The sequence below is a fragment of the Pyrgilauda ruficollis genome, unplaced genomic scaffold (assembly GCF_017590135.1).
Source record: "Pyrgilauda ruficollis isolate IOZ18807 unplaced genomic scaffold, ASM1759013v1 scaffold38, whole genome shotgun sequence".
Taxonomy (NCBI): Eukaryota; Metazoa; Chordata; class Aves; order Passeriformes; family Passeridae; genus Pyrgilauda; species Pyrgilauda ruficollis.
Genome location: NW_024525267.1, coordinates 4,925,195 through 4,935,551, shown reverse-complemented (window position 1 = coordinate 4,935,551; position 10,357 = coordinate 4,925,195).

Below are 10,357 nucleotides of genomic sequence, written 5' to 3'. Positions count from 1 at the left end.
TCTCTAATACACAGGATATATTTCTCACCTGAAACTTACACTTAAAAGCAAGACATGCTTCAGAGATTTGTAACTTTATTTCCCAGCTGCTTCCTTAAATTTGAACAGTGACTTGCAGAGGATTGTTTCCCCCTTCTCGGTTGAGCATCAAAATCAATTTTACTGCAGTCCTAATATCCAAATTTAGCTGAGCAAGAGCCTGCAAATGGGGTGTGTCTCTACTAGAAAAAGTTGTGAATTCTTTGCATTAGACAATGAAAGACCTACCTGTAAAAATGAAGATACTATCAACAAGAAGCATTTATAAGGAGATTATTTTTGAAGTGCAGTTTTAATTTCATCTTTCAGGGTGCTGAAAAGCTGTTATCCCCATTGTTAGCTAAAGGTGTGTCAAGAAGCAGATTGTCATGAGGGTAAAGATGTTCCTCCTGGAGTCCATTAATTCAATATGATTATTCATTGAATGGTATTTGAGATTTTTGTTCAAAACTTGTTTTTATTACCTTTTTTACCATACAGGGAAGATAGTAGTTTTCCTGTGGGATTTTCTATGAGTTTAACTAATTTGCACTGAGCAATTCCAGCTGTGCATGTGCAGAGTAGAAAAGCAGCAGGTCTGGGTGCAGGTGGCTGGAGCAGCTTTCTGAGTAAGCAGGCACTCCTTGTCACCTTCTGCTGGGAATATGTGACTTATCTCCTCAAGCTGGTGTGGCACACAAAGCCCAAGTAGAGGGGCCTGAGTTGGTGCTTGGAAGAGTCAGTAAATACTCTCAGTGTGGGGTTGGACTGAAAAATCAGGGTCAGGTAATATCCAGCAGCTTTTCCATGTGGGATGTGTTGTGCAGCAGCTTGAGGAGGGAAATAGAGAAGGATGTGCCAAGGGTGGCTGACCTTCCTGCAGTGCTGGGGGAGGCATGTGAAGCAACATGAAGGGTTGCATGTGCGTGACATGAGCTTCTTGTAACTGATTGCTTTTCATCCTTCTGTGCTGGGAAATAGCTCTTTTATTTCTGTGCACTGTGGGATAATTTTATAGACGTGGTGTCACGTACAAAAAGGGGTAGCAGAAGAGGATTTAGGGTCCCCATTAGAATGTGAGGTAAAAAAACCAAGAAATCACACTTGCCACATTTCTCTGGCTCTTTCCAAAACTTTATAAAGTTTGAGGTCAGTGAAAGAATGAAAGCTTGAGTTCTGAAGGCTGCCTCACCTCTGCAGACCAGAGCAATGTCAGCTAGGTCATGAAGGGCCCAGTTCTTCTCCGTGAGTGCAGGGACACGACAGGTCAGTAAGCTGTGGAGGAGCTTGCTGGCTCCAAAGGCACTGCCACTGCTCAGCAGCTGGGGCAGGGCAGCCAGGAAGTGACTGGAGGTCTGGAAGAGGTGGATCCAGCTTTTCAAGACTTTTGTGCATTTTAACTCTGATCACTTGGGTCAGCTTGCAACAATATTATTTCCAACTGATTGAGGTGTCTTCCTCTGCCCTGTTTATGATGACTACAAGTAACAAAAAGGATTTCTTTTTCTCCATCAGCAACCAGCCTGAGAAGAGCTATGTGTGTATACCCAAATGCTGGCCTTGCAGCACAGGGACAGGGGCAGAGTCTGGGCAATGGGGCTCTGAGTTCACCAGCAGATTGCATCACACAGTGCTTACCACTGAGGGAAAAGTTCCCCTGACAGGCCATGCTTTGTGTAAGAGACATAACCTAGGAGTGGTGGGCAAAGATTGGATATCCAGGACTTCCCAGACAATAGCAGAAATCACTAGGATGAAGTTTCACTCTTTCTTCCAGTTTCTATATGTGTCAGTGAAGAAAGAACCTCCTAGACTGCTAACTGGACTTCCTCTAGGAGCCCTAGTGCCCACAAGTGAGTGGAGAGTACCTCTTGGGGTCCAAGTCTGAAACCTTTCAGTCTGAGGGCACTGTTGTTTCTAGCCAATGTGAGACACCTGTGAGACCACAGGATACAACCTCTCATTTTTCCTCTTATTTAATGGACTACTTCCCTGCCCCAACTTTGTTTCATTTGTGCTTCACAACCCTTGATAATTATGCATGTGCTAAGTTATATGCTTTTAAGTACAACATTCTTTGGCTTTCAAAATTATCACAGAAGCACATCAAAGGATGGATCTCTGCTGTCTTTGAAGCCTGTTTTTGGCCTTCTCCAAAGAATTCCATGTGCAGGCTGTTTTGTGGTAGGTGGGGAGCAGGCTTTTCACCCACAGCTATGGAAGTTCATTCTGAGGTTAAAGGGAGCCATCAAGTTGGCCAATTCTAGTATTATCTTACTACTTGAAAGCAACATGTAAAGCCAAGATCTTGAAGCCAACCAATATGAAATATTTTTTTAAGTACTAAAGCACTTACCTAACCTAATGTTCTCAGATCCAAAAAGTTTTCTTCCTCCTGCGAAATACTTTGTCCTTTCTAACGCGGACCCTATTGCCACAGGAAGAATCCTGACCTTGTGCTGAGAAGATTGATCTGCTCATGATTTTTTTGAATCCAGGCATGAAAGCCAAGCAGAGCCATGTTCAGCAGAAACATCCACAGCAGCAGTTTATCTTCATCCTCTTGTCATAGTTCTGCCTCTGTTGCGTTCCTCTCCAAGTGACAAAAACCTGGTTTTTCCAAGGTCTTTTTGAAGGAGATTGGTGTTGGAGGTCTGACCTGCAGCAAAACTGTGATTTAATAACTACAACAGTGTGAACCCCTCTGGGGAACTTTTCTACCAGTGGTACCAGCCTCACATGATGATAATTTTGTCCTCTCTGGTCATATCTGGACCAAGCTAACCCCAGAGAACTTTCCTGATTTTGGTTTCTTCTGGCATTAGAGATACTACATTCCTGAGTAATGAGCCAGGAGTTCAAACCTGTCAGGAATGTCCTAAATCTTCATCAAAGAAAGAGCTTGTATTCATGCATGGTCTGCATCTCCATGCTGCTATTTCTGCTTGAGGAGTGGTCGTAGCTGAGGCTGCTGACACCTTTGCTGTGATATTCTGGTGGAGGAGGCATCCGTCCCTGAGGCTGCCCTGGCACCTTCCCCTGGCATTTGAGCAAGGGAGGTGTGCATTTCTGTGGTTGTTCTGACATGGAGAGGGAGGAGGGGATTCATGTCAGAGATTTCTGGCTGGGGCAGCTGTCCCTGACATGCTCACAGTGGGCAGGACACATCACGTGCTGGAAGGGAAATCCCCTTGACTTGGCAGCCCTGGCAGCCAGGTGTTCCCAGTTTGCTGTCCCTGGACCTTCAGCCAGGTATCTTCATAGCCTGGGAAAAGTCACCCATGGGTCACAGGGAGTGATATTGTCCCTGTGTTTGGTGCTGTTTGCAGTCTGATGGGCATCCTCAACATCTGGCATGTGATGACTTGGGGAGGAACAACAGGTGCTGAGGGAAGGGTGTAGCTTTTTCCTTTTCACCTGAAACCAGAAGTGTTCTTCCTGTGTGGAAGTTCACTCATCTAAGCACAATTCACCCCAGAGGAGTGGGAACTCATGCTTCCTTCTGTCCTGCTCCTGTTGGGAAACGGAGGGCATGTTGTGGGGTCATAGCCCCAGGCTTGGGGTTCAGAGCAGATCTGGAAGAGCTCTTGGCTGGGGCCATTCTGGGGAATTCACAACTGCCTGTAGCACAGATGTTCTGAAAAACATGGCTGCTTTGGAGATGGTTCAGGGATCCTCTTGTTTCTTTCTATAAACACTGCTCCTCTGTTTATGGCTTCCTAATGCCTTTGAAGTTCAGCGAAGACACAAGGGGCAGCTCTCTGTGAAGCCAGAAAAATTTGTATGTGTGCTTCCAAGATGCAAGTTGCTTTTCTTACAGTGCCCCTGCAGTAAATAGGGGTCTCTGTGTTGGGGATGCTTTTTACTTGTATGTCCTCAGAGGCTAGCATAGCCATGGGCTGAGGGAAAGCAAATGGGAACTGCCTCATCAGTTAAGCTACAAGAAATGGTGCAAGGAGCCACATGCTGAGCAGCATCAGACACTTGTTCTGTCTGCACTGTGGCTCAGTGCTCCAGATGTGATAGCACAGCTGTGCTGCACAGCACAGGGCTGGGAGTCCTGACAGAGCTGCTCTGTCAGCTGAGCCCAGGAACTGCCAAAACCACCCTGTGTGGTTTCCTGACACCCAGCCGTGTCAGCAGCTCCCGTGGTGTGAGAGGAATGTGCTCATCCATATTTAAGAGCAGGGGCTGGGCCATGCCTGTCCTCACCAGTGCTCAGCTGGTGGATCCTGTCCGGTCTCCCACGGCTGTATCTGGGCTGGCACAGGACTTGTGTGCAAAGGATGAGAGGCCTAATTTTAGATCAGGGAATGCAACACTGGAAAGGTCACTGGATGGGACCAAATCCCAACTGGTCCTCATGATGGCAGCAGCATCGTGTTTAGGCCTGGTGGAACTAATCATGATCTCTTTTCACTGCAGCTGTTTTACCCCAACCCAGGTACCTCCCCTGCCCAGGGCTCTCTCCCTTGGGGCCTCTCATTTTGCCCAGCAGGAAAGGCTGTCCATGAACTCCCCATCACAGGGTGGTGGAAAGTCCTGGGGGAAAGCCCCCAGGAAACTGAAAAACCAGTATTTCTGTTTGAGGTCTTGACAGTGAAACACCAAGAAATTCTTCTGTCTTGAACTTCCCTGTGGGTCTTCAAGGTTTGCCTGTTCATGTTCCTGGCCTCTGTCCTGTGGCATTATGCTCATGTGCCCAAGCAAACTTGGGCTTGATAAGTGGTGCAGAGAGAAATTTCCAGGGGAAATCCAAGTAGCCATGAGGACAGCCTGTGTTTCAAGCCCTCTGACTCAGCAAGGAGCTCATTGCTTCTATTTCACTGTTGAAATCAACAGAGTTGTTGCCAAGTTTACTGACAGTAGAGAACAGCCCTTCATTTCTTTGTAAATAGGGACATTTCTGAATGAGATTTGCAGTTCTCCTGATGACTGAAATTCCCACTGATCATGCAATAAAATATTCCTTTTCTCAAAAAAAAATCTGAGGAATTTTGTTGGATCTTCAGGGCAATAACCTTTTCTTTTGCCTTTCCTGCCTTGACACAAACTGCATCATAGGGCTGGGTAAGGTGCTTTGCTCCTAGGATTTTTCCCAATAACACAGTGGCCAGACATGGATTCTTCCTAAACCACTTCCTAAATGGATGGGGTTTTCATAATTGTTTTAAACATCACCTTCAGAGAAAAAAGGAAAATATCTAAAGTAAATAAATGTGAGTACTCCAGTGCTGTGATGTAAAGTCAATAATTTGGATGCAGTATGTAAAGATAAGCCCTGTGTGTGTGTTTTTAACTCCTCCAGGCTTCTCTCTGCCTGCATCAGAAAGAAGCTGCTTGACTTATCAGAGGTTGAAAGGGCAAGTTATATATATATTTTTTTTTTAATTTTTTTTTAACTGAGAAAAATAATATTCCTTTGAGGGTTCTGTTTGGTGCACCCCATGCAAGCATTTTCCCAGAAATACAGCTGGAACAGCAACAATGCAATTAATTTTTCTTGCTGTGACTAAAACAATGGCATCTAAATCCACACACCAAGGCTGAAGGTCGACTGGTTGTGGAGACATAGCAGTTCTTGTTTGCAATGGATTATGAATAACTTTGGGAAATGGAATAATATTGCTGTGACTTGTCATGCCTGCCTACAGGCAGTTTTTTTAACTCAAGATTTTCTTCTGCTTTGGATATTTAATAGAACAAAATTAGACAACCATTCAAGTATTCCCACCCTGTTGCAAGGCAAAGAAATCCTCTTTTTTAAAAAAATAATTCACTTAGGAGACACAACCTTGAGCTGTCTTAGTATTTAATCACTTGCAAAAGGCATTTTGGTGGAAATGAGAAAACCCAGACCCAAGGGTCAGGGCCAAAAGCAGAGGAAATTGTGCATTCTAGTTCAGCCTCCTCCCTGCAGGCGGTGCTGAAATGTCACATGTGGCATTCCATGTGGTGCTTCCAAATAACAGCTTCCTGAGCTTGCTGGGAGAACATCTTAGCACAGGCAAATCCAGCCTTTGAGTTGTTTGGGCTGTTGTTTCTCTCCACGTCTGCTCGCAGACAGCGCTCCCGTCATTCTGGGGAATGCTCTTTGTTTCAGAGGGTGACTAACAGCTGCTTAGCAAGGCACAGGGTGGATTCAGCCTTGAGATCACTGAGGGAAAGAGGCACCGTGGGCTTTTGCTGGTGCTTTGGAGGCTCAAGGCCCTTTTGTTTGAAGAGCTCTCAAGATGAAAGCATGAGCAATTCATTCCTGCGCTCCAGCTGGGGCTGTGAGGGGAAGATGACGGTCCACGAGTGCATGACGTGCTTTTGGAGACGAAAGCCACCAGACTTTTGGCCTTGTGCTGCCTCATGAATCCCTGATGATTAATTCCATGATTGCCTCTTACCCACTCAATGAGCTTCTATTCATAGCACAGTTCTTTCAGGAAATATTTTTCCCCCAAGTTTTGGAAAAAAGTATTGAAAAGTTGTGAGCTCCCTCACTCAGGAAGAGATCCCCAGCACTTTGTGCCTTGCTCAAGGTGCCATACTTGTGTGATTAGTTTGATTTTCCCTTCATTTCAGTTCTGGGATTACCCATTATGTGCTTCACCAGGAAGTACTGTTGGATAGGAGCCACCTGGTCTAGTGGAAGGTGTCCCCAGTCATGGCAGGTGGGTTGGAATGAGTTGATCCTTGGCATCCCTTCCAATTCTGGCCACTCTATGATTCTGTAAAAGCCCCTGGTGGTAGGGATGACATGCTGTCCTCAGCAGTCCAGCCCTGCCAGCAGTAGTGGTGGTTTTGCTGCTAATATGGATCTACTTACTTCAGTAGAAGCTTCTCTATGCCTGACCCCCACAGAAAATGGAGAGAAGCAAATTCCTTCCCTTTTGCAGCCATTTTTTAACCAACTGGAAGACAATTATCACATTTGTATTCTGTGCCTCTCCTGGAAGTACTTCCTTGGTCCATAGACAGAAAAAAGTTGAAGGCCACTGCTCTGCACTAACCAATATTAATCAAAGCTCTCATTCCCTGTGAATGCAGCTTGTGAAATCATTCCTGTTTTCTGGACTTTCTTCTGATTCTCAGCCTCTCTTTCTCAGCTGCAGTTTGCCATCCCCTTCCCAGAGGCTGAGTGCAGCCCCCTTTCTGCCTTCTGGCTTGGTTTGCTTTTTCTGCACTTCTGCTCTATTCACACAAAAGCAGCTCTGTCTCGCCTGACACCAGTCTCCCCACAGTCCTGGGAACCAAGGCATAATCCTGCATCCCCTAGCAAAGCCATGGCATGTCCCCGGTCCCACTCATTATGGAGCTCAGGCAATGGGCCTACTCGTGCTGCCAAGTACAATTTCATGCCTGGCCAAACATAAACTATGCCTGGTCAAATGTCTTGGGACTTAAGTGCTCACCTTTAATCTGCCATTCACTCTTTCTGCCTCATTTAGAAAGAGCTACAATCTCTGTGCAGCTTGCAGGTAAAGCCTTACACTGACAATTCAAGACTTTCAGGTAGCATGAAGATGGCAGAAATACTACAACAGCCTTTTTCTGGAGTTTTCTGTGCCTTACATATTATTTTCTGGGAAAATGTATTCTAATGGTGTCGTATGAATTTACAAATACAAATTGAGAGTACTACACTAGAAGAGTATTTGCAGTGCTCTGTGTGACAGGGATCAAGGCAGGCAGGCAAAGTTCACGTGCTCAGTGTCCTCAAGCTGGGACTAGAGAAATTTCTAGTAGTTTTTGAAGAGTTAATCCACTTCTGCTACCCATTAATGTACATCAGCCTTCACCTTTTTCCAGTACTATCTTTTTGCTATAACAGTGATAGCAAATAATTTAAATCAATGCTCCAGCAACCTGACTGCTCTCTTACTCAGGTTTTATGGGGGAGGTGGGCCAATCCCAGTAGTAATGTCATGGTGTCATTAGCAGTATTACATAAAATTGTCCTCAAGGAATGGAAATGCACAGTGATGCTGAGCAGAGCATTCCTGTATCTGCCTAGTACCAAAGAACCAAAATGACTGGCTTTGGGGACTAAGTCCAACCAAAACAAGATTTCATTGAGAAAGATGCAAAATACATAAGATAAATGTTTGCTAAACACCGGTGCTTGGGAGAAGAGTGATATATAACTACTAAAGCAGTGAAGCCTAAAACTAATATAACTTTACTTTTCAGTCATCCCTGAGATAATAATGCCCTCGCACCTCTTGTCATCCCAGCTGTGTGTGCTGGGGTGGTGTCAGGCCACATCACTCAGCCTGTAAAGTGGATGCAATACATCATTCCTCTTCTTACTGATCATCCTTAATATTTTAAACCAACTGAGAGATCATTTCTGAAAGATACCACATAACAGGGAGCTAAACATTATAGTGGCGCTGCACTAAAAGGCACATTCCAGGAATATTTTGACTGATTAATTATGATCCCCAGCTGAGGCACAGCCTCCTGGGCAACGTCTTGGTATACTCTTCCTTTCTTGCTTCAAGTGAGTCTGTTTCCCATATCTTCCTTCCAGGAAAGAACAACTTCACAGAGCAAAATCGGTGAAATGGTGGCATCCAATGGCTGGTCTCAGATGGCCAATGCCAGCTCATGCACTCTGACTGCTGTCACTGACCTTTGCTTTTCACCCCAAACCAGAAGCAAACAGTATTGTGAAACATCAGAGACCTCTGAAACAAAAAAACCCCATCTTTCACCACCCACACAGCACTGTCAACTGTGCCAGATCTGCCTCCTTCCCCACCCACCCAAAAAATGCAACATTCGCTCCTGAGAAACTAAGTCTGGAGAAAGTTTGGCTTTTTCATTTAGTTTGATGCTTTTGAGACAGCATTATTCACCAGAGATGCGTCTGCACGTAATAGCTTGCGCCTTTTGGGGTAAAAGTGAGAAGAGTCTCGTGGGATAGGAATAGGGATGATGGTGTTTTTCTTCACAGAGAAACAACAAGCAGAAGGAATCAACAGGGTAATAATTGAGCTTCTTGGCAGTTTCCTACAAGAGCCACATATTCCACATTTAAAAGCCCTGGGAGGCCTTTCTTCTCTTTTCTTGGAATGTGAAATATGGCTGTAATGAACACTGGGTCTTCCACAGAAGACAGCTGGACAACAGCAGCTCATTTTGGAAAGCACATCCTTTGCTTTTTCCTTGCTCAGCTGGCCTCAGGGTCTGCTCTGCAGCCCAGACCGAGCATCCCCCTGCCCAGAGGCACCCCTGCTCCTCACTTATCCTGCAGCCCCCTCTCCACTTGCACAGCAGTTGGGGCAGGGCTGATCCATGGCCTTGCCATAATGGGGTTAACCTTAAACTGGTTTGCTCAAGAGCAAGCAGCTAGAGAGCAGCAGCTCCCAGAGGAAGCTGGCTGTGCGCCTGCCACTCACTCACAGGATGCCAGGCTGCAGGATCTGAGTGTCCCAGGAGAGGCTGTGACAAAAGGCAGACCATTGTGCCCAGCTTTCCTCCATGACTTCAGGGGAGCAACTTGCTTTTATTAGGAAATGGAAACTGAGCACCTTATCTAATCCCAGGGACAGGCAGCTGGGGCTCGAGGAAAGGCAGCTGCTTTGTGGAGTGTCTGCCAGACCCTCCAATCTCAAATAATGATATTGAAAAAAACCCCAGTATACATTTAAATAATGCACTTGGGAAAATGCTCACGCTGCCTTGTGTGAGGTGCTTGGATGAGACATGCATGTGCGGTAGAGGGAAATTTCTGATGCACAAAATCTCTCACTGAGACTTTAGTGCCTCAAATCCAGCACTCCAGGAGTGCAGTTTTAGAAGTCTCAGGCCTAGCTTGCAAAAGTCAAAATCCTCTTTGTATCTCTCCCACTCAGTCAACCCTTCTAACAATAAATGTAAGTCTCTCAGCACTGATGCTGGGAGGGGGAATGTAGCTCCCAGACCCAAGGGGAGGGGGTATAATCACACAGCTCCCTGCTTGCACCATGTCCCCAGGGGAAGGGAGCTCCGAAGTGTTCATGTGTTCTGCACACCTAATGGGAGACTCAGATGACATTTTATTTCTCCTTCTCCACAGCAAATACAGGGAGTCACCAAGCTGAGGGTTTGTGGGAATTGTCATGAGATGTATTAAAGAGTGATGCAGGGTAGAAATTCCGCCCAGGATTTCCTGCTTCAGGCTCTCAATTTATAACTGATATTTCAAAGCCAACTTTAGAAAAACACCTTATCTTGACTGTGGAGGTAACAAGTCTACCTCAGAAAAATTTTCATATGATTATAAATTAAAGGTGCACTCTGTGCTTCTTTATCCATCAGAGCTTTTCCCTTGGCCTGTCACCAGCACCTGCTGCTCACCCAG